A 24,044-nucleotide genomic window follows, 5' to 3' on the forward strand; every position below is an offset into this window, starting at 1 on the left:
GTAAAATGAGAAGCTTCCAGGTGCTCATGGTGTGGATGAGCAGTGAAACTTGCCATTCTGAATAACGTTAGATTGAACGTGTGATAATTCAGAATGCAAATTGTGTTGCCTGGTGACTTAGATAAACTGTGGGGAAAAGGTCTCCATAGAATAGTTTTTTTCCCTAAAGAATGACAACTCACTACTAAATAAATTGAGGAATGTGAACATATTTGTTACACGGGCCTTCTTTGAAGCAAGAGTTTTGTTTAATACTGGAAAATAGGTTTAATATAAACAGTTTTCCTTTTAATGGTTGTAACTTTAACAAACAGAATTGAAGTTGCTGTGCTCTTTATTATTATAGCCTAATTCCTTCTTCATATATACTGAGGATTATGCTTGAGCTGGAATTCTAGAAAAAAATTATCACCAAAGACCCACCCTTAAGTACTAGCAAGTTATCCTGTTTCCTTCATGCATAAAGTGATGTTTACTGTGAATGACAGGTTTTTCACTTGTACTCCTTTCCCAAATGTTTCTTTTTCCTTATGTAAAGTTCAGATTTGTCACCTCCATAACAGGAGGAAGTTTAGTGAGTCACCTACCCTGAACACTCTTACAGATTTTAAAATAAATATCTACATGTACTTCAACTTATAGGACAGATCCAATAAATGCAATCTTGGTTCATGGGAGAATCCTAATCATAAAAAAATAACTTACACCAGGATCTTCTCTGTTATCCCGGACCCAGGAAAGAGGAAGCAGGGATTGGGCTTCCAGGCTTCACTCTGGAAGGACAGCTGGACATCTCGGCCGCACCTGGGTGGATGCTTTGGTTTACTTCTCAGGTTGCCGCCTGACGATTGGTGGCTGGCCTGGAAGGGAGGGTCCGCAGGAAACGCGACACTGGAGATGCTGCCCCTATCACATGATGGAAATTTCCACTCTTTAGAAAGGCGGAAAGAAAAGAAAGAAGGGTCCATCCCTTTCTGATACTTTCTCTGAATCCCAGTCTGGAAAGGGTGGTAAAAGAGACTGGTGAGTGAATTTTTTTTTTTTTTTTAATTTCTTGTTAGACTTAGAGACTTGTCAATGTCCAAACTTGCAGCTGGATCACAGCCTGGATAGGTACTTGTGTGTACGCACGGGGGACACGCGCACGTGTGTAGCCCGGTTTCTCAATCGTCTGGGGCTTATGTCTGGGGCTTTTCATGACTTGCTTATAGTTCCTAATTCTTATTTGTTTTCCAAAGATTCACGCTCTGGGTGAGTTATTGCACGCGGATGACTGTGTTGACTAGAAATAACGTAAACTAGGGCACACGGAGGGAAGAGACTGGGCGGGCTCACGTGTGACTTCTTTTTCAAGGAGAGGTGATTGTGCCAAGGTAGCCTATTCCCAGGGGGACTGGGGCGTGGGGTACCTCCGCCCCCCGCCCAGGGATTCCCTGGGCCCTTGGATTTCGAGTTGGTTGTATTGGGACTGCGTTCCGTGGCCTCGCCGCCTGCCTGGCTGAGAGGCCCGACTCCGCCAGGGGAGCTGGCTCCGCGACCGCCCAGGATCGTGCTGGTAAGGTGTTACCAGAGTCCCTGGAGCCGCGCCTGAGTCCTCAGGGAGGGGTCACTGGGTGCCACGCTTAAAATAGACCTGTCCTCTCTGACAACTGGGTCGCCCCAGACACCAGCATATTTCCCCTGGCTGGGGGACTCTGTCCTGGAGACCTCCCAAGGAGTCTCTTTCAAGGGAGAAGGCGAGAGCGGAGCAGGATGTGGACACCTGGTTTCTGGGAGGTGGGCGGGTCTGAAAACTGCGCCCGTGGTTCTGAGGGGTGCTTCCTGCGTGGTCGGATTGCCAGGCCTGCTGCGCGCGGGAGTGAAGGGCAGGGTGGGGCGGGGCAGATATGCGAGCGGAGACGCATAGTGGGGTCGCGGGAACCGAGAGTAGAGAAGCCCAGGGAGGAGGGGCAGAAGGCAGGAACTGAATAAAGATTAGACCTGATGGGGTGAGGACGGGAAGAAAAACTGAGAGAAGAGCGAATGAAGGAAGAAATAGAGACGAGGGAGGGAGATTCCCGACGAGGAAACCCCAAGAAGCGTGAGTCGGGAGCACACTTGAGTCCAGGAGAGGTGGTGAGCGCCACTCACCAACGGTGAGCCCAGGCAGCGCGCGGAGAGGGACTCTAAGTCTAGCGGTGGCACAGGTGGGCTCTGCGCTCTGGGCCAGCGCAGGATGCCGGCTGTGAGGAAAACGGCGAATCTCCCAGCTCCTCTTTGTGATCCATCAGGGAGAGGTGGGAGATTGCCCTTCCTTTGAGCGCCAGGACTGGACCTGGAGATGCTCACCGGACTGCTGACTTGGAGGAAAAGGGGTGAACTAAGCTGGGAAACTCCGGGTTACGTAGTCGCAGGTGTGCCAGGGCGTTGGCAAAGGAGTGCAGGAGGCAATGATGCGGGGACTTGTGAAAATTGGCTAGGCCCCGGAGATTCCCAGGCCGCGGTCCTTGGTTGAGCCTTTAGATACCTGGGCCCAGATTACGCTGGAGAAGGACAGGTCGGTGCTTGTCTATTTCTCAGAGCAAAAGCTGCATTTCTACCTGTCCCAGGGAGATCTTAAATGTATGGTGTGAAGGGACTAGGAGTGGCCCAGGGGCAGTAAGCTCATCCAGGCAGGGACTTCCTGCAGACTCTCTCTAACCCAGCACCGCATCCTCCAGGTTAAAGGACCTACTGCTTGGTTATCCACTTGGTTGGGTAGGGGGAGAAATAGGGGGAGGGGGGATGGCCAGGCAGCTTCTCACCTTAAGGGAAGCGGGGAGAGGTCAGGGATTTAATGCCCTGTTCCTGATTTCTAACTATCCTCTAGCCATCTTTTTTTTGCTTCTGGGCAGCTGTAACATAATCATTAGGGCTAAACTGTCTGCGAAGAGAGCATCCTATGTTTAGACCTCAATTTCCAGGGCCTAGCAGGGGGTTGGGGAAATCAGCCCATGTTTTTTTGTTGTTTCCACTGCAAACAAGTCTCTTAAAACGTCACTGAAATTGGTGAACTCTCTCCTTGTGCAAAACAATAAATGTATGTGTGTGTGTGAGAGAGAAAGAGAGAGAGAGAGAGAGAGAGAGAGAGAGAGAGAGAGAGAGAGAGAGAGAGGAAACCTCTCAAATTCCAAGAAATGAATCTATAGAAAATCTAAGTTTTGGGTAGAAATCTGTAAAAACAGAGACATTGCAAAGAATATCTGATCTCTCCAAATTTCTGAATACCAGTGTCCAGAGACAGGAGGCTTTTGATCAGGCCGATTTTTTCACAAAGCAACAAAAGGCTGGAAGATTGGTTATGTAGAGATAAGTAACTTTCTTTGGAGGCTGCTCTCAACTAGATTAATGATAATTCTGGCTTGCACACATGTAGGAACTTTTACATTATATGTTACTAAGTGCTTCCTTTATGTTAACATTTAAACTTCATAACAGTCTTATGAGATAGATTCTATTATTATACAAATTTATAGGTCAGAAAATGGAGATACACAGTGTGAAGAACACAGAATATTTTGGAAGTTCTGCATGGGCATTAAGTATTCCTAAATGAAAATGAATTCTCTTTCACTTTGTTCTTTATCATGAGTAGAGGTGGACAGGTGACTTTAAGGGACCTGGAGCTGACTACTTGTCTATTACAGACTAATCCTATCCCAAGCAAGCTAAAGACATGATTGTGCAGCTAAAGTCTCTGAATCTTTGCAGTCTTAGGACTGGATTTTTTCTACATAAGTGACATTTGAGATATGCATAGTGTATATATGTTCCATTTCAGTTTATCAGCACAAACATGTGCTGAGGACAGTCACAGTACACGTGACAGCTTGTGGACTTTGTGCTTAATGTTTTTCTTCTTACATGGCATTGCCTTTGTTCATTTCTGCAGTGTTTTCAAGCATTTGTGTATCAGTCTTTTTTTTTTTTGGAAACTTAACCTTCTATTTTTCTTTAACTTTTTACATATCCAAAACAAAGATTTCTATAAAATCAAAGGTTCAGTTACATATTTTTATACATCAAGACAATAATGTTTCAAAATAATTATACAGTTTAAAAATATGTGCTTCCATGTATCACTTGAAATTGTCTTGCAAGCCATTACTGCCCTGAAGATGTCCTGTAGGAAGGATAAGGGGTAGAAATAGGGGAGGGGCAAAAGAAAGGAAAGGTGCTTTAAGAGCCGGACTTTGTACTAAGCCCTTTATATAGGAATCTCATTTAATCTTCACATGATACTCTATCTGGTAGGTATTTGTTATCTCTGTTTTACAGACAGGAAATTGAAGAGGTTAAGGAAGGAGCCAAGAGTCATATTGCTAATAAGTGATAATGATGGTATTAGGATCAAATTTACCCCATGCAAAAGATCCTGCTTGTTGCAATAGAGACAGAAGTAAAATAAAGACAACCAGAGGGAAGTGAACAAAAATGTAATTAAACAAGGGTGTTAGAAATGTGTTGCATGACACAATATGGTGTGAGAGATGGGAGACATGGAAAAACAGAATCAGTTTCATGTCTCTTTTAGTTCTTTCTGCCACCGTGTATGTCATGACCTCATTTCACTCATTCATTCCGTAAATAATTATCAAGTGTTACTATCTTCCAAAAATTATATTAGGGAGTTTCTTTTATTCCTATCTTCCTAGCACCTAACATAGTGCTGGGCAAATACCAGGTACTCAAGAAATGTTTGTGGAACAATGAATAAGTCTAGTGGAGGAAAGAATAGATAAGCAAATATTTGCAATACAACATGGTAAAAAAACAGGGAGGAAAAACAGATTTGAACACTCTACCTGAGAACCTGGCTTAGGAAAGGGGTCAGAGAACATTTCAAGACCAGGTGGAACCTGAGCGAGGTTTTGAAGTAAAAATAAAAGTTAGCTAGGCAAAGAATTGGAGGATGTGAGAAAAGTACTGTCAATGAAGACACCAGAATGAGAAAGGATAAGAAGGGAGTCAGTTCAGGAATTTAAGAGTTCAGTACTCTTCATCAGTAGAGAATGCTTGGGAGGAGGCTGGGAGGGGTGTGTGGTCAGGGAGGTTCTTGTACATTCTCTCTGCAAGTCCCTTCGCTCAGTTCCTTACTTGAATTTTGAGTTACCTGTGCTAACAGAACAAAGTAATTGAATACAGGAATTAGCAATACATTTTATTATTATTTTACCATTTTATTATGGTCCCATAATAGAAAGCATATAGCTTTGTTGATTGCTTTTAATGTTAGGATTTAAAACCAGTGCTCAAATGGAAAGATAAGAAAACAAAGCCTTATCTTTCTGTTTAAGGGAAAACTAAATTATTTTTCTGGTTCTCAAGGGCATATTCTATTTTTGCATAGATAAGATTTACAAAAACATACAACAAAATCCAAACAAATGTTCTTCTATGCTTTTATGATGGGAGAAGTGGAGGGGATTTCTCTTCTGATTTTAGTTTTTAATGGCTTTGTTTTTCACTTTAGTATATTAGAGCAGAGTCAGGAAGTAAATATGTATAAAAAAAGGTGAGGTAGGGAATTGAACGACAGTAACACATGCCATCCTTGTATCTTTATGGTAGATGTTTATGCTAGTCAAGATCCTGGCTTTTCATAATATACTTTGAAAACTTTTGTTCTGTAAGGATCTATTATTCCAGGTGTTCATTCCAAGCTCAGAAGTCTGCATACCTCTTTACCATATCCAGGCTTATAAAATACTCTTGGTCACAATGTTATTAGGAAGGGGATTCAGTTACTTCTACCACCGAACCCACTATTTGAAATGTTCACAAATGAAATAAAATGTTTTTATAGCACAATTTCCTCTATCATAACTAAAATAAAGGAAAAAGGAGAGAAAATGGGGCAAAAGGACTAAATAACACTCATGCCAGACAGTCTAGCCCAGAGAATGTTATTCCCTGTATGATACAATTATTTCCTGGAGGCTATTTCTCTCTATTTTTCCGGATAAATCTAATGTGTACTCATCATTAAAGTTACTATCATCTCAGTACCCTTGTTTCCTCTCAATTGGGTCTCTTTTATTCATTGCTGTCACCCTGGTGCCTCACACAGTTCCTGGTATAAACAGACACTGGTTCATGTTTGTTGAATGAATGAATGAAGGAAGGAAAACCTGTTTCTTTCTCTGTTTTTTAACAGAAAATATTCTTTAAATAAATACTTTTTTCACTGACCTATTAAATGACTTTGCAAAAATGATTTTCTGCATTGTTTATACTCAACATAAATAACTTTAAATTGTTTACTTAATTTGCATGACTGCACATGATTAAGATTATAAGCTTGGTAGGCAAGGTAATGTGGACACGAGTGCTAATGCCTTTATAAAGCTGGGCTTCCTGGGCTCACATCTTGACTCTATCGTTCCAACTTCCTGGGTTCCAATTTTGGCTCTCCCACTTTTTACCTGAGTTACCTTGAGCAAGTTGGTCCACCTTATTGCTTCCTTCATCTGTGAAATGGGGAAAATAATAGTTCCTACCTCACAGGTATTTCAGGAGGATAGATGAGTGAATATTTACAAAGCATTTAGAATCATATCTGGCACTTTAAAAAATGGCAGCTATGGTATAGAATTATTGTGATGATGATACCGCATGGCACATAAATACTCAATAAAATATGATTGCTACTATAGATACTATTGCAAATCTTCATTTCTATAATCTGCTATGAGGATTTGGGGCCCTTAACAGCCTTTCCAATTTTTTTGGTCCAGCGAAAGTCTTATTGATTCTATCTTCCCTTTTACTCATAACCATTGCTACCCATCCTGTTTGTCCTGTCATTTTGCCTTGCGTCATTTGCTTATTTTACATGGCATACACCTAAGGGTTGGGACTTTGCTGTTTGTTTTGGCATAATTTAATAACACTGGGTACACTCGTGGTACTATAAAACTGTTAAAGAAGGAAAAAGAAAAAAGATGAAATTTACCAAGAGGCAACGCTGACTTAACGGCAGAATGGGTCGCTGTTCTGTTTGCAGTGTTGGTACTCCTGCAGGCCGCCAGCCTCTAGGGGCATGGCTGGGGGCGCTCTCCAGTGACCACAAGTCCTGGGCGGCCACTGGGGTGTGCGCAGCTCTGGGAGCATGAGCCGGGTGGTGGCGTGCACGGAGGACCGCGGGAGGCTGCTGCCTCGGGACACTCCACTCGCCCAGGTTTGCTTCCTGCTTTTGCGTGGCAACTTGATTAGACGGACCAGGAGAGTGGGTGAGACGAAAGTGGAAGGGGAAACAGAAAAAGGTGTGTTGCAAAGCACTGAAAAATGAGGCAGGTAGAAGGGATTCATTAAGAAGAGAGGCTGTGGCAGTCCTTGCTTTTAAGAAGCGTTTCGTGCATGCTAGCTGGTGCTATTCAGGTTATAGTCTTGTTTCTGGAACTTTTCCAAGTGGGAAAACTGTGTTTCATGGATGCAGGATATCAAACCGTATGACTAAACTGACCTCTGTTGTTAAAGTGATCTAACTAAAAGGATTTGCGTTTCCAACTTCGCTTTGTGAATGCCTGAAAAGCAATCAAAAGGTTGAGAACACTGTGAAATATAGCAATTTTATTGCAGTCCTGAGAATACAGTCATTACTGTTTTATTACGTCTTACTTTTTGAAGCAATTCTTTAGTAGTTCTTTAGTAACAAACAGTATGCTTTAAAAAAAAGTGTCTGATACCTTTCTGGCATGTCCCATTATGCTATATTTCGTTATTCTTTCTGTACAGAGGCATCTGCACTGATGGTTGACATACATACTAAAACTTTGTATTTTAAAGTAATTACAGATTCACATCCAGTTGCAAAGGTAGCACAGAAGGCTACCTAAACCTTTCACCTAGTTTCCTTCAGTAGTTACATCTAACATACTTTAGTACAATATTAAACCCAGGAAACTGACATTGGAATAATGTGCATACAGTTTCTATGTCATTTTGCCACATGTGTAGATTTGTGCAGTCTGACCCACTGTAGGTAAGGCAAGATGTAGAACTTCCACGTGTGTTTTGCATAAGATCTCGCTTGTTCCCATGAAAGTTATTGAGTAGATGGATAATTTGGTCCTTTTTCATGCTGAGTAGTATTCCAGTTGTTTGACTCTATCTAGCACTGCACTTTTCCCTTTATTTTTTAAATCAGTGAAACAGTGGAAATTGGAACTTCAGTGGGATTAAAGAGATATTTGAGGGCGCTTGGAGAGGTGAAAAGTATGAGGCCAAAAATGTGAATATTTTTAGTTTCAAAATGACATTTGTATGTGTTAGGGAAAAAGGATGTATACACTTTGTCTTCATTTAAAAATAGAAATCACTGGAGGATTGGAAAGAAGAAAAGGAAAGGGACAGAAAAAAGTATGTACTTAGACAATAAGGAAATTTAATAACTTTCGAAGGTTTTACAGCCATACGGTAATTTATTCTGTGATTTTACTGTAGTTAAGACATTGCAGTTTTTGAAATGAATCAAAACAATGCCTCTGCAATAGGAAATTCCCTGCCAGTCTATGCTCAGACACATACCGCAAACTCAGGGACAGAGGCATGGCTGGAAATGACAGAGAGTAGCTCTCGGGTTTGACAGGGGTCACCCAGAGCCCAAAACAGCATCTTTAGCCCAAGGGCAACTATCAAGGGCAGGATGTTCAGGCTCAGAGATGTCAATTACACTATGCTGACCTTCACCTTATCTGCTGCTAGCAGGAGGTCTCCCAGAGGCCCCTTCAAGTCGGGTTTTAAAATGAAATGTTATTCTTCATCTTCATGCTCACAGGCAAGAGAAGCCTGGAAACTGGAGGCTGCAACTAGCCAGAAATGCATAGTTTCTGAATAGTACCTGGAAGACTTAGGCTCAAACCCTCCCTTCACCCAGTACCCATTGGAGAACTCCGCCCACCTCCAAACAGAGGAGAGAACAAAATATCCACTACAATCTGAAAGCATTGGTAGTAAATATCCCTTTGAGGTTTTAGAATTTCACATTCTGGAATTTCAGCGACATATTGTCAATTCACAGAATAAAACAGTCTGCTGGAGCCCTGACTAGACTTGAGTTCAACTGAATGCACTGCCCTCAGTCTCCGTTTTAATGATTTCTGTTACCAGAAGAATATTCCTTATGCTAAACCTTAGGAAAGGATGGAATATAGCTGGCATTGGTGGTTCCAAAGTCTCAACATGAAGAACCATCACAGCTAAAATAATTTATAACTCTTTTTATAGGCAGATCTGCTTTTCTGAGTCTTTTGTAATGGAATAGCATTATTTGTGCTGTCTTTATAATGTACTTTATTTTAACTAAACGTTAGATATCTCACATCACTGCAGGGTATTCTTTTGGGTCATATCTCCTGTGTGTACTCAGGGCAGATAATTTAATCCTATAATCTTGAGGGAGCCAACACTTCTCTGTAAGTCAGGAGACCAAACAAAAGACCCACTGAATTTTGTATACTACTCTTATATTGTTTACTTATTTGACTAATGACGGTCATTAGGAAGGTGTGATAAGAATTGTAAACATATTGACTGTGATTCTGAACATTGCAGGCATTGTTTTTTAAGGGGTGATGGGAGGGTTGTTTTCTAATTTTTTTAAACTTTTTCTTTGAATAGAAGTAATACAGTTTTTGAAAGAAAAATAAAATAGAAATGCCTTATGTGCATTGTATGATTATTCTTCAACTATATGTTAAACTGTATATGTTTCACAATTACTTTTAAACTACTTCATAATATTATTATGGTATCCACATTGAAGAATGAAGCCAAATATAATGCTTTTCATTATTCTTTATACCAAAATTCCTTAAAGTTCAAATTTTTTAACCCGGTAATCAAGAACAACCTCAGCCAAACACTATGCAAACATTCTATTTTAGCTGAAGTAGACCCTTGTTTGGTGTTACTGAGGTCAAACTTCTAATCCATGTCCCCTGCCCGGAATCCACTCTTCTCTCTCTTAAGTCACACCATTCTTCCTACACAAAACCTACTTTATTTGCCTCAGCTCTCCAGTTCAGTTCCTCATGTCTTGGAGACAGGGATCCTATTTTTATGAACCATATTCAACATAAAGTAGGTATCCAATGGTGATGGGCTGTCTTAGGAGCTAGGCTCAGAAGTTAGACAGTGGGTAGTGAGTTTTGGCTCAGCCATAATGTCAGGACCTTACCAACTCTAGTCTTTGGGTAAGTTGTCTCTCAATGCTAATTGTTGTCATAAGAAAGGATAGGGTCCCTTTATGACTATCAGGAAGAGAGAATATCCAGTTGCCCACCCACTGAGATTACACACAAATAGATGAAAATGAAGGAGTCTTCCCATCTTAGGTCTCATAAAAAGAGGTATGTTTTGCACAGATTTTATTTTTGGTAAGAGATTGTAACTTTATTCTATTCCTGTGATTGAACTTTAAATAATTACTCTTTGTTAAGTGATTGGAACCCAACATGTACATGTGTGTCCAAATAACACCCTCCCGAAGATGTAAAAAAAAAAAAACCCAATTAAGGGTTCGGTTGCATCAATGCATATTTGATTTCCATACACTTCATGATCTTATATGTAGAAGAATCCTAAAGACTCCACAATGAACTCTTGAGTCTAGTAAACAAATCAGTAAAGTTGCAGGATATAAAATCAACATACGAAATCAGTTACATTTCTATATGTTGATAATGAACTATTCTGAAAGGAAATTAACAAAACAATCACATTTATAGTAACATCAAAAAGAATAAAATACATAGGAATGAACATAATTAAAGAGGTAAACCTCTTATATACTGAAAACTATAAAAGGTCAATAAAAGAAAATAAAGCAGCAAATCAATGAAAACACATCTTGTGTTCATGGAATGGAAGACTTAACATCATTAAAATGCCCATACTATCCATAATAAGCTACACATTCAATGCTGTCCTCATCAAAATCCCAATGGCATTTTTTTTTTAAATTTTTTATTGGATTTTAGGTTTTGGGGTACTTGAGCAGAGCATGCAAGACAGTTGCGTAGGTACACACATGGCAGTGTGCTATGCTTTTCTTCTCCCCTTCACCCACATTTGGCATTTCTCCCCAGGCTATCCCTCCCCACCTCCCCCTCCCACTGGCCCTCCCCTTTTCCCCCCAATAGACCCCAGTGTTTAGTACTCCCCTTTCTGTGTCCATGTGTTCTCATTTTTCATCACCCACCTATGAGTGAGAATATGCAGTGTTTCATTTCCTGTTCTTGTGTAAGTTTGCTGAGGATGATGTTCTCCAGATTCATCCATGTCCCTACAAACGACACAAACTCATCATTTCTGATTGCTGCATAATATTCCATGGTGTATATGTGCCACATTTTTCCAATCCAGTCTATTATCAATGGGCATTTGGGTTGATTCCAGGTCTTTGCTATTGTAAACAGTGCTGCAATGAACATTCGTGTACATGTGTCCTTATAGTAGAACGATTTACAGACTTTTGGATATATACCCAGTAATGGGATTGCTGGGTCAAATGGATTTCTATTTCTAGGGCCTTGAGGAATCGCCACACTGTCTTCCACAATGGTTGAACTAATTTACACTCCCACCAACAGTGTAGAAGTGTTCCTTTTTCTCCACATCCTCTCCAGCATCTGTTGTCTCCAGATTTTTTAATGATCGCCATTCTAACTGGCGTGAGATGGTATCTCAATGTGGTTTTGATTTGCATCTCTCTGATGATCAGTGACGATGAGCATTTTTTCATATGATTGTTGGCCTCATATATGTCTTCTTTCGTAAAGTATCTGTTCATATCCTTTGCCCACTTTTGAATGGGCTTGTTTGTTTTTTTCCTGTAAATCTGTTTGAGTTCTTTGTAAATTCTGGATATCAGCCCTTTGTCAGATGGGTAGACTGCGAAAATTTTTTCCCATTCTGTTGGTTGCCGATCCACTCTAGTGACTGTTTCTTTTGCCGTGCAGAAGCTGTGGAGTTTCATTAGGTCCCATTTGTCTATTTTGGCTTTTGTTGCCAATGCTTTTGGTGTTTTGTTCATGAAGTCCTTGCCTACTCCTATGTCCTGGATAGTTTTGCCTAGATTTCCTTCTAGGGTTTTTATGGTGCCAGGTCTTATGTTTAAGTCTTTAATCCATCTGGAGTTAATTTTAATGTAAGGTGTCAGGAAGGGGTCCAGTTTCTGCTTTCTGCACATGACTAGCCAGTTTTCCCAACACCATTTGTTAAACATGGAATCCTTTCCCCATTGCTTGTTTTTGTCAGGTTTATCAAAGATTGTATAGTTGTATGTATGTTGTGTTGCCTCCGGTGCCTCTGTTTTGTTCAATTGGTCTATATCTCTGTTTTGGTACCAGTACCTTGCTGTTTTGATTACTGTAGCCTTGTAGTATAGTTTGAAATCCAGTAGTGTGATGCCCCCTGCTGTGTTCTTTTTGCTTAGAATTGACTTGGCTATGCGGGCTCTCTTTTGGTTCCATATGAAGTTCATGGTGGTTTTTTCCAGTTCTGTGAAGAAAGTCAATAGTAGCTTGATGGGGATAGCGTTGATTCTGTAAATAACTTTGGGCAGTATAGCCATTTTCACGATATTAATACTTCCTAACCATGAACATGGAATGTTTCTCCATCTGTTTGTGTCCTCTCTGATTTCATTGAGCAGTGGTTTGTAGTTCTCCTTGAAGAGGTCCCTTACGTTCCTTGTGAGTTGTATTCCAAGGTATTTTATTCTTTTTGTAGCAATTGTGAATGGCAGTTTGTTCTTGATTTGGCTTTCTTTAAGTCTGTTATTGGTGTAGACGAATGCTTGTGATTTTTGCACATTGATTTTATATCCTGAGACTCTGCTGAAGTTGCTTATCAGTTTCAGGAGTTCTTGGGCTGAGGTGATGGGGTCTTCTAGGTATACTATCATGTCGTCTGCAAATAGAGACAATTTGGCTTCCACCTTTCATGTTTGAATACCCTTTATTTCTATTTCTTGCCTGATTGCTCTGGCTAGAACTTCCAGTACTATATTGAATAGGAGTGGTGAAAGAGGGCATCCTTGTCTAGTGCCAGATTTCAAAGGGAATGCTTCCAGTTTTTGCCCATTCAGTATGATATTGGCTGTTGGTTTGTCATAAATAGCTTTTATTACTTTGAGATACGTTCCATCGATACCGAGTTTATTGAGGGTTTTTAGCATAAAGGCTGTTGAATTTTGTCAAATGCCTTCTCTGCGTCAATTGAGATAATCATGTGGTTTTTCTTTTTGGTTCTGTTTATGTGGTGAATTATGTTGATAGACTTGCGTATGTTGAACCAGCCTTGCATCCCCGGGATGAATCCTACTTGATCGTGATGAATAAGTTTTTTGATTTGCTGTTGCAATGGGCTTGCCAATATTTTATTGAAGATTTTTGCATTTATGTTCATCATGGATATTGGCTGGAAGTTTTCTTTTCTCGTTGGGTCTCGGCCGGGTTTTGGTATCAGAATGATGTTGGTCTCAAAAAATGATTGGGGAAGGATTCCCTCTTTTTGGATTGTTTGAAATAGTTTTAGAAGGAATGGTACCAGCTCCTCCTTGTGTGTCTGGTAGAATTCGGCTGTGAACCCGTCTGGACCTGGGCTTTTTTAGTGTGGTAGGCTCTTAATTGCTGCCTCAACTTCAGACCTTGTTATTGGTCTATTCATAGTTTCAGCTTCCTCCTGGTTTAGGCTTGGGAGGACACAGGAGTCCAGGAATTTATCCATTTCTTCCAGGTTTACTAGTTTATGCGCATAGAGTTGTTTGTAATATTCTCTAATGATGGTCTGAATTTCTGTGGAATCTGTGGTGATTTTTCCTTTATCATTTTTTATTGCATCTATTTGGTTGTTCTCTCTTTTATTTTTAATCAATCTGGCTAGTGGTCTGTCTATTTTGTTGATCTTTTCAAAAAACCAGCTCTTGGATTTATTGATTTTTTGAAGGGTTTTTCGTGTCTCAATCTCCTTCAGCTCAGCTCTGATCTTAGTTATTTCTTGTCTTCTCCTGGGTTTTGAGTTTTTTTGATCTTGCTCCTCTAGCTCTTTCAATTTTGACGATAGGGTGTCAATTTTGGATCTCTTCATTCTCCTCATATGGGCACTTATTGCTATATACTTTCCTCTAGATACTGCTTTAAATGTGTCCCAGAGGTTCTGGCACGTTGTGTCTTCATTCTCATTGGTTTCGAAGAACTTCGTTATTTCTGTCTTCATTTCATTGTTTACCCAGTCAACATTCAAGAGCCAGTTGTTCAGTTTCCATGAAGCTGTGCGGTTCTGGGTGGGTTTCTGCATTCTGAGTTCTAACTTGATTGCACTATGGTCTGAGAGGCTGTTTGTTATGATTTCAGTTGTTTTGCATTTGTTGAGCAGTGCTTTACTTCCAATTATGTGGTCAATTTTAGAGTAGGTGTGATGTGGTGCTGAGAAGAATGTGTATTCTGTGGATTTGGGGTGGAGAGTTCTGTAAATGTCTATCAGGTTTGCTTGCTCCAGGTCTGAGTTCAAGCCCTGGATATCCTTGTTGATTTTCTGTCTGGTTGATCTATCTAGTATTGACAGTAGAGTGTTAAAGTCTCCCACTATTATTGTGTGGGAGTCTAAGTCCTTTTGTAAGTCCTTAAGAACTTGCCTCATGTATCTGGGTGCTCCTGCATTGGGTCCATATATGTTTAGGATCGTTAGCTCTTCTTGTTGTATCAATTTTTTTACCATTATGTAATGGCCTTCTTTGTCTCTTTTGATCTTTGTTGCTTTAAAGTCTATTTTATCAGAGATGAGAATTGCAACTCCTGCTTTTTTTTGCTTTCCGTTTTCTTGGTAAATCTTCTTCCATCCCTTTATTTTCAGCCTTTGCGTATCCTTGCATGTGAGATGGGTTTCCTGGATACAGCACACTGATGGGTTTTGGATTTTTATCCAATTTGCCAGTCTGTGTCTTTTGATTGGTGCATTTAGTCCATTTACATTTAGGGTTAATATTGTTATGTGTGAATTTGATACTGCCATTTTAATGCTAAGTGGCTGTTTTGCCTGTTAGTTGTTGTAGATTCTTCATTATGTTGATGCTCTTTAGCATTCAGTGTGATTTTGGAATGGCTGGTACTGGTTGATCCTTTCTATCTGTAGTGCCTCTTTTAGGAGCTCTTGTAAAGTGGGCCTGGTGGTGACAAAATCTCTGAGTACTTGCTTGTTCGCAAAGGATTTTATTTTTCCTTCACTTCTGAAGCTCAGTTTGGCTGGATATGAAATTCTGGATTGAAAGTTCTTTTCTTTAAGAATGTTGAATATTGGCCCCCACTCTCTTCTGGCTTGTAGTGTTTCTGCCGAGAGATCTGCTGTGAGTCTGATGGGCTTCCCTTTGTGGGTGACCCGACCTTTCTCTCTGGCTGCCCTTAGTATTCTCTCCTTTATTTCAACCCTGTTGAATCTAACAATTATGTGCCTTGGGGTTGCTCTTCTTGTGGAATATCTTTGTAGTGTTCTCTGTATTTCCTGCAATTGAGTGTTGGCCTGTCTTGCTAGGTGGGGGAAGTTTTCCTGGATGATGTCCTGAAGAGTATTTTCCAGCTTGGATTCATTCTCTTCGTCCCCTTCTGGTACACCTATCAAACGTAGGTTAGGTCTCTTCACATAGTCCCACATTTCTTGGAGACTTTGTTCATTCCTTTTTGCGCTTTTTTCTCTAATCTTGGTTTCTCGTTTTATTTCCTTGAGTTGGTCTTCGACTTCAGATATTCTTTCTTCTGCTTGGTCGATTCGGCTATTGAAACTTGTGCATGCTTCGCGAAGTTCTCATATTGTGTTTTTCAGCTCCTTTAATTCATTCATATTCCTCTCTAAGTTATCCATTCTTGTTATCATTTCCTCGAATCTTTTTTCAAATCTTTTTTCAAGGTTCTTAGTTTCTTTGCATTGATTTAATACATGATCTTTTAGCTCACAAAAGTTTCTCATTATCCATCTTCTGAAGTCTAATTCCGTCATTTCGTCACGGTCATTCTCCATCCAGCTTTGTTCCCTTGTTGGGGAGGAGTTTTGGTCCTTTCTAGGAGGCGAGGTGTTCTGGTTTCGGTTGTTTTCCTCCTTTTTGCGCTGGTTTCTTTCCATCTTTGTGGATTTTTCCGCTGGTCGTCTGCGTAGTTGCTGACTTTTCGATTGGGTCTCTGAGTGGACACCCAGAATGTTGATGATGAAGTATTTCTTTTGCTTGGTTTTCCTTCTACCAGTCTAGCCCCTTCGCTGTAGGACTGCTGAGGTTCACTCCAGACCCTGCTTGTCTGGGGTGCACCTCTAGCTGCTGTGGCACAGTGAGGGATGCTACCAGTTTCTTTTTCTGCTATTTTTGTCCCAGGATGATGCCTGCCTAATGTCAGTCTTTTGGATATAGAGGCGTCAGGGAGCTGCTTGAGGAGACAGTTTGTACTTTATAGGGGCTTAATTGCTTAGCTGTGAGCTCTGTCGTTCATTCAGGGCTGTTAGGCTGCTATGTTTGATTCTGCTGCAACAGAGCTCATTAAGAAAAACCCTTTTTTTTCTCAAATGCTCTGTGTTGAGGGGTTTGGGCTTTATTTTTGGATGTCCGTTGAGGTCCTGCCCATCTAGGACGCAGACTAGCCACTGTTTGCCTGCCGAGGCTCCGCCCTGCTGTCCTGAGGCTCACCCTGGCTCCACTGTTCTGCTGTGTTCTCCGCCATGCCCTGCCACGGAGTCTCTCTGTTGTAGCGGGTTGCCTCGGCAATGGCAGGCTGCGTCACCAGTGGGCGTGTATCTCAGTAGGGATGGGTTGCCTCGGCAACGGCTGGCTGCGTCAGCAATGGGCGTGTATCTCAGTTGGGGCGGGTTGCCTCGGTAATGGTGGACGCCCCTCCCCCACAGAGCGTCTCGGGCCATCTGCACAGGGCTTGTTTGAAATCGCGGTTTTGTTCGTCCCACTAGGCCACCCCTAACGCTCTGTCCCTGCAATCCCCTGGGCTGGCCTACTGTCCAAGTCTAGCTCAGTCTCAAGTCCAGCCCTCTCATGTCTCCGGTTGCCGGTTCAACAGGGCACCCGGACAAGCGTGCCCTGTGGGGAGCGCTGGCCAGGGCCGGCTGCCGCCACCCCGGCTGCCGGCTTCTCCAGGCGGAGGTTCTGCCTGGTGTCCCGCGTCTCCTCTTCACTTGGGAATTTCCCTGTTCCGTGGGCAACAAAGATCAGTCTGGAAATGCAGCTCAGACTCACCTCTCCGCGGCCACAACGAGAGCTCCAATCCTGGGTTGTTCTCACAGCGCCATCTTGAGTCCCCCCCCCCAATGGCATTTTTTTAAAAACAGGAAAAATAGTCCTAAAATTTACATGAAACCATGGAGACTCAAAATAGCCAAAGTGATTTTATGAAAAAACAAAGCTGGAGGCATCATACTTCCTGATTTCAAGATATATTACAAAGCTATAGTAATTGAAAAAAAATGTGGTGCCAAAAAACAAACAAAGCAACAAAAGCATTATGGTATTGGCATAAGGAGAATGATAGATCAAATGCCATAGAAAGCCCAGAGCTAAGCCCATGCATATATGGCCAACTGATCTTGAACAAGGGTCCCAAGAACACACAATAGGAAAAAATAGCCTCTTCAACAAAAAGTGTTGGGAAAATTGTATATCCACATACAAAAAAAAAAATTGGACCTTTATCTTAAATCATAAAAAAACTAAAAATGGACAAAAAACTTGAGTGTAAGACTTGAAACTGTGAAACTCCTAGAAAAAAACATAGGGAAAAACTTTTGATATTGGTCTTAGCAGTGATTTCTTGGATATGACACCAAAAGCACAGGTGGCAAAGCAAAAGTAGACACATGGTATTACATCATACTAAAAAGCTTCTGCACAGCAAAGGAAACAACCTTTTCCTTTGAAAAGGCAACCTATGGAATGAGAGAAAGTATTTGCAACCCATGTATCTGATGAATTCAATATCCTAAATATATAAGGAACACCTACATAACAAATAACATGATTTTTTAAAAAAAAATGATGAATAGACATTTATTCAAAAAGACATACAAATGGCCAACAGGTATATGAAAAGATGCTCAACATCAGTAATCATCAGGAAATGCAAATTAAAATCACAGTGAAATATCACCACACCCACATTAGGATGGCTATTATCAAAAAATCAAAAGATAACAAAGGTTAGCAAGCATTTGGAGAAAAGGGAACTCTTGTACACTGTTGGTTTGAATATAAATTAGTACAGGTAATAGGGAAAACAGTATAGAAATTCCTAAAAAACTTAAAAATCAAACTACTATATGTCCAACAATCCCACTTTCTGGATATATATCCAAAATAATTGAAATCAAAATCTCAGAGCAATACCTGCACTCCCATGTTTATTGCTGCACTATTCACAATAGCCAAGTTATGGAAACAACCCAAATGTCCATTGACAAATGAATAGATAAAGAAAATATGGTATATACATAAAATGAAAATTACTCAGCCTTCATTAGGAAATTCTGCTATCTGTGACAACATGAATGAATCTGGAGAAAAATATGCTAAGTGAAGAAAGTCAGTCACAGAAGGATGAATCCTGCATGAATCCACATTTATGAAGTAGCTAAAGTAGTCAAACTCAGAAGCAGAGAACAGAATGGTGGTTACCAGGGGCTGGAAGAAATGGAGAATGGAGAGTTGCTGTTCAATTAGCATAAAGTTTCAGTCATGCAAGATGAGTTAGTTCTAGAGATCTATTGCATAGCATAGTGCCCATTGTTAGGCACTAAAGTGTTGTTAATAGGGTAGATTTCTTTATATATATATATAAATATATATATACACATATATATATGTATATATATATAAATATATATATAATTGCATTTTAGGTTCTGAGGTACATGTAAAGAACAGGAAGAATTGTTGCATAGGTACATACATGGCAATGTGGTTTGCTGCCTCCATCCCCCACATCACCTCCCTACCCCACATTGTCCCTCCTCAAGTCCCTCCCCCACAGACCTCAGTGTGTGATGCTCCCCTCCCTGTGTCCATGTGTTCTCATTGTTCAACACCTGCCTATGAGTGAGCACATGTGGTGCTTGATTCTGCGTTCCTGTGTCAGTTTGCTGAGAATGGTGGTTTCCAGGTTCATCCATGTCCCTACAAAGGACACGAACTCTCAACGCTTTTATGACTGCATAGTATTCCATGTTGTATATGTGCCACATTTTCCCTGTCCAGTCTATCATCCCTGGGCATTTGGGTTGGTTCCAAGTCTTTGCTATTGTAATCAGTGCTGCAATGAACATACATGTGCACATGTCCTTATAATAGAACAATTTATAATCCTTTGGATATATACCCAGTAATGGGATTGCTGGGTCAAATGGAATTTCTATTTCTAGATCCTTGAGGAATCGCCACAATGTCTCCACAATGGTTGAAATAATTTACACTCCCACCAACAATGTAAAAGTGTTCCTATTTCTCTACAACCTCTCCAGCATCTGTTGTCTCCAGATTTTTTAATGATCACCATTCTAACTGGCAAGAGATGGTATCTCAATGTAGTTTTGATTTACATTTCTCTAATGACCAGTGATGATGAGAATTTTTCATATGTTTGTTGACCTGTTATATGTCTTCTTTTGAAAAGGGTTTGTTCATATCCTTTGCCTACTTTTGAATTTGTTTGTTTGTTTTTTTCTTATAAATCAGTTTTAGTTCTTTGTAGATTTTGGATATAAGTCCTTTGTCAGATGGGTAGATTGCAAAATTTTTCCCCATTTTGTTGCTTGCTGGTTCACTCTAATGATTGTTTCTTTTGCTGTGCAACAGCTCTGGAGTTTAATTAGATCCCATTTGTCTATTATGGCTTTGTTGCCAATGCTTTTGGTGTTTTAGTCATGAAGTCCTTGCCTATGCTTATGTCCTGAATGGTTTTGCCTAGGTTTTCTTCTAAGATTTTTATGATGTTAGCTCTATGTTTGTCTTTAATCCATCTGGAGTTAATTTTAATGTAAGATGTCAGGAGGGGGTTCAGTTTCTGCTGTCCACATATGGCTAGCCAGTTTTCCCAACACCATTTATTAAACAGGGAATCCTTTCCCCATTGCTTGTTTTTGTCAGGATTGTCAAAGATCAGATGGTTGAAGATGTGTGGCATGGCCTCCAAGGCTTCTGTTCTGTTCCATTGGTCTATATTTCCGTTTTGGTACCAGTACCATGCTGTTTTGATTACTGTAGTCTTATAGTATAGTTTGAAGTCAGGCAGCCTGATGCCTCCAGCTTTGTTCTTTTTGCTTACAATTGACTTGGCTATGTGGGCTCTCTTTTGGTTCCATATGAAGTTTAAAGTAGTTTTTTCCAGTTCTGTGAAGAATGTCATTGGTAGCTTGATGGGGATAGTGTTGAATTTATAAATTACTTTGGGCAGTATGGCCATTTTCACAATATTGATTCTTCCTAACCATGAGCATGGAATGTTTCTCCATCTGTTTGTATACTCTCTTACTTTGTTGAGCAATGATATGTAGTTCTTGAAGAGGACCTTTACATTCTTTGTTAGTTTTTTTCCTAGGTATTTTATTCACTTTGTAGCAATTGTGAATGGCAGTTTGTTCTTGATTTGGCTCTCTTTAAGTCTGTTATTGGTGTATGGGAATGCTTGTGATTTCTGCACATTGATTTTGTATCCTGAGACTTTGCTGAAGTTGATTATCAGTTGAAGGAGATTTTGGGCTAAGACAATAGGGTCTTCTAAATATATGGAAATTATATTGTCTGCAAACAGAGACAATTTGACTTCCTCCTTTCCTAATTGAATACCCTTTATTTATTTATTTATTTTTGCCTGATTGTTCTGGCTAGAACTTCCAATACTATATTGAATAGGAGTGGTGAGAGAGGACATCTTGTCTAGTGCCAGATTTCAAAGGGAATGCTTCCAGTTTTTGCCCATTCAGCATGATATTGGCTGTGGGTTTGTTGTAAATGTCTTTTATTATTTTGAGATATGTTCCATTGATACCTAGTTTATTGAGAGTTTTTAGCATAAAGGACTGTTGAATTTTGTTGAAGGCCTTCTCTGTATCTATTGAGGTAATCATGTGGTTTTTTTCTTTGGTTCTGTTTATGTGGTGAATTACTTTTATAGGCCTGAGTATGTTGAACCAGCCTTGTATCCCCAGGATGAAACCTACTTGATCATGATGGATAAGCTTTTTGATGTGCTGTCGCAATCAGTTTGCCAGTATTTTATTGAAGATTTTTGCATCTATGTTCATCATGAATATTGGCCTGTAGTTTTATTTTCTTGTTGAGTCTCTGCTGGGTTTTGGTATAAGCATGATATTGGTCTCATAGAAAGATTTGGGGAGGATTCCCTCTTTTGGATTGTTTGAAATAGTTTCAAAAGGAATGGTACTAGCTCCTCTTTGTGTGTCTGGTATATTTAGGCTGTGAACCCATCTGGACCTAGGCTTTTTTTTGGTTGGTAAGCTATTAATTCCTGCCTCAACTTCAGCCCTTGTTATTGATCTATTCAGGGTTTTGACTTCTTCCTGGTTTAGGCTTGGGAGGGTGCACGTGTCCAGGAATTTATCCATTTCTTCCAGGTTTGCTAGTTTATGTGCATTGAGTTGTTTGCAGTAAGCTCTGATGGTGGTTTGTATTTCTGTTGAATCTGTGGTGATATCCCCTTTATCCTTTTTTTATTGCATCTATTTTATTCTTCTCTCTTTTCCTTTTTATTAATCTGGCTAGTGGTCTATTTTGTTGATCTTTTCAAAAAACCAGCTCATGGATTTATTGATTTTTTGAAGGGTATTTTGTGTCTCTATCTCCTTCAGTTCTGCTCTGATCTTAGTTATTTCTTATTTTCTGCTAGCTGTTGAGAATTTTTGATCTTGCTCCTCTAGCTCTTTCAATTTTGACGATTTGCTGTTGATTTTAGATCTTTCCTGGCTTCTCATGTGGTCATTTATTGCTATAAAATTTCCTCTAGACTCTGCTTTAAATGAGTCTCAGAGATTCCTATACATTGTGTCTTCGTTCTTTTTGGTTTTGAAGAACATCTTTATTTCTGCCTTCATTTCATTCTTTATCCAGTCATCATTCAAGAGCCCCTTGTTCAGTTTGTATGAAGTTTGTGGTTCTGAGTTAATTTCTGAATTCTGAGTTCTAATTTGATTGCATTGTGGTCTGAGATACTGTTTTTCATGATTTGCATTCTTTTGCATTTGCTGAGGAGTGATTTACTTCCAATTATGTGGCCAATTTTAGAGTAGATGTGATGTGGTGCTGAAAAGAATGTATATTCTTTGGATTTGGGGTGGAGAGTTCTGTAAATGTCTATTAGGTTTGCTTGATCCAAGTGTGAGTTCAAGTCCTGGATATTCTTTTTAATTTTCTGTCTCATTGATCTGTCTAATATTGACAGTGGAGTGTTAAAGTCTCCCACTATTATTGTGTGGGAGTCTAAGTCTCTTCGTAGGTCATTAAGAACTTGCTTTATGTATCTGAGTGCTCCTGTGTTTCAGATTGTTAGCTCTTCTTGTTGCATTGATCCTTTTACCGTTCTTTGTTTCTTTTGATCTTTGTTGGTATAAAACCTATTTTATCAGAGACTAGGATTGCAACTCCTGTTTTGTTTTGTTTGTTTGTTTTTTAACTCTCCATTTGCTTGGTAGATCTTCCTTTATCCCTTTATTTTGAGCCTTTGTGTATCCTCGCATGTGACATGGGTTTCCTAAATACAGCACACCAATGGGTTTTGACTTTTTATTGAATTTGCCAGTCTGTGTCTTTTGATTGGGGCATTTAGCCCATTTACATTTAAGGTTAATATTGTTATGTGTGAATTTTTTCCTGCCATTTTGATGCTACCTGGTTGTTTTGCCCATTAGTTGAGTTTGGGCAGTTTCTTCATTGTGTCAATGCTCTTTACCATTTGGTACGTTTTTGGAGTTGCTGGTACTGGTTGTTCCTTTCGATGTTTAGTGCTTCTTTCTGGAGCTCTTGTAAAGCAGGCCTGATGGTGATGAAATCTCTGAGAAATTGCTTATTCATAAAGGATTCTATTTCTCCTTCACTTATGATGCTTAGTTTGGCTGGATATGAAATTCTAAGTTGAAAGTTCTTTTCTTTAAGATGTTGAATATTGGCCGCCACTGTCTCCTGGCTTGTAAGATTTCTGCTGAAAGATCCTCTGTGAGTCTGATGGGCTTCCCTCTGTGGATAACCAGACATTTCTCTCTGGCTGCCCTTAGCATGTTTTCCTTCATTTCAACCCTGGTGAATCTGACAATTATGTGCCTTGGGGTTGCTCTTCTTGAGGAATATCTTGTGGTATTCTCTGTGCTTCTTGGACTTGAATATTGGCCTGCCTTGCTAGGTTGGGGAGGTTCTTCTGGATAACATCCTGTAGAGTGTTTTCCAGCTTGGATTCATTCTCCATGTCATATTCAGGTAGACCAATCAAACATAGATTAGGTCTTTTCACATAATTGCATAGTTCTTGGAGGCTTTGTTCATTTCATTTTACTTTTTCCTGTAATGTTGCCTTCTCATTTTAGTTCATTGAGCTGATCTTCAATCTCTGATATCCTTTCTTCTGCTTGGTCGATTTGGCTATTGAAATGTGTATGTTCATGAACTTCTTGTGTTGTGTTTTTCAGCTCCATCAATTCATTTATATTCTTCTCTAAGCTGTTTATTCTCTTTAGCATTTCTTCAAAAATTTTTTCAAGGTTCTTAGTTTCTTTGCATTGGGTTAGAACATGATCTTTTAGCTCAGAGAAGTTTGTTATTACCTACCTTCTGAAGCCTGTTTTCTGTCAGTTCGTCAGACTCATTCTCCATTGCCTTGTTCCCTTGCTGGTGAGGAGTTGTGATCCCTTGAAGGAGGAGAAGCATTCTGGTTTTGGGTATTTTCATCCTTTTTGCACTGGTTTCTTCCCATCTTTGTGGATTTTTCTACCTGTGGTCTTTGTGGTTAGTGACTTTCAGATGGGGTCTCTGAGTGGAC

The 24,044-nt window shown here is 40.1% G+C and overlaps 1 protein-coding gene across 6 annotated transcripts in view; it reads left to right on the forward strand.

Moving 5' to 3' along the window:
* Positions 1-976: 976 nt before the first annotated feature.
* SLC38A4 (solute carrier family 38 member 4) overlaps positions 977-24,044 on the forward strand; it is an 82,980-nt gene continuing 59,912 nt past the window's right edge. For 2 of the 6 annotated variants that reach the window (XM_009003592.5, XM_054238140.2), the window contains exon 1: positions 977-1,023. The gene's annotated coding sequence lies outside the window, so the exon portion shown is untranslated. Of the gene's footprint in view, positions 1,024-1,305; positions 1,556-1,867; positions 2,136-6,958; positions 7,199-24,044 lie in introns of those variants that run through there. The other 4 variants (XM_078338852.1, XM_054238138.2, XM_078338853.1 and 1 more) reach the window with 4 other exon arrangements.

Source organism: Callithrix jacchus, chromosome 9, assembly GCF_049354715.1.
Source record: "Callithrix jacchus isolate 240 chromosome 9, calJac240_pri, whole genome shotgun sequence".
NCBI lineage: Eukaryota > Metazoa > Chordata > Mammalia > Primates > Cebidae > Callithrix > Callithrix jacchus.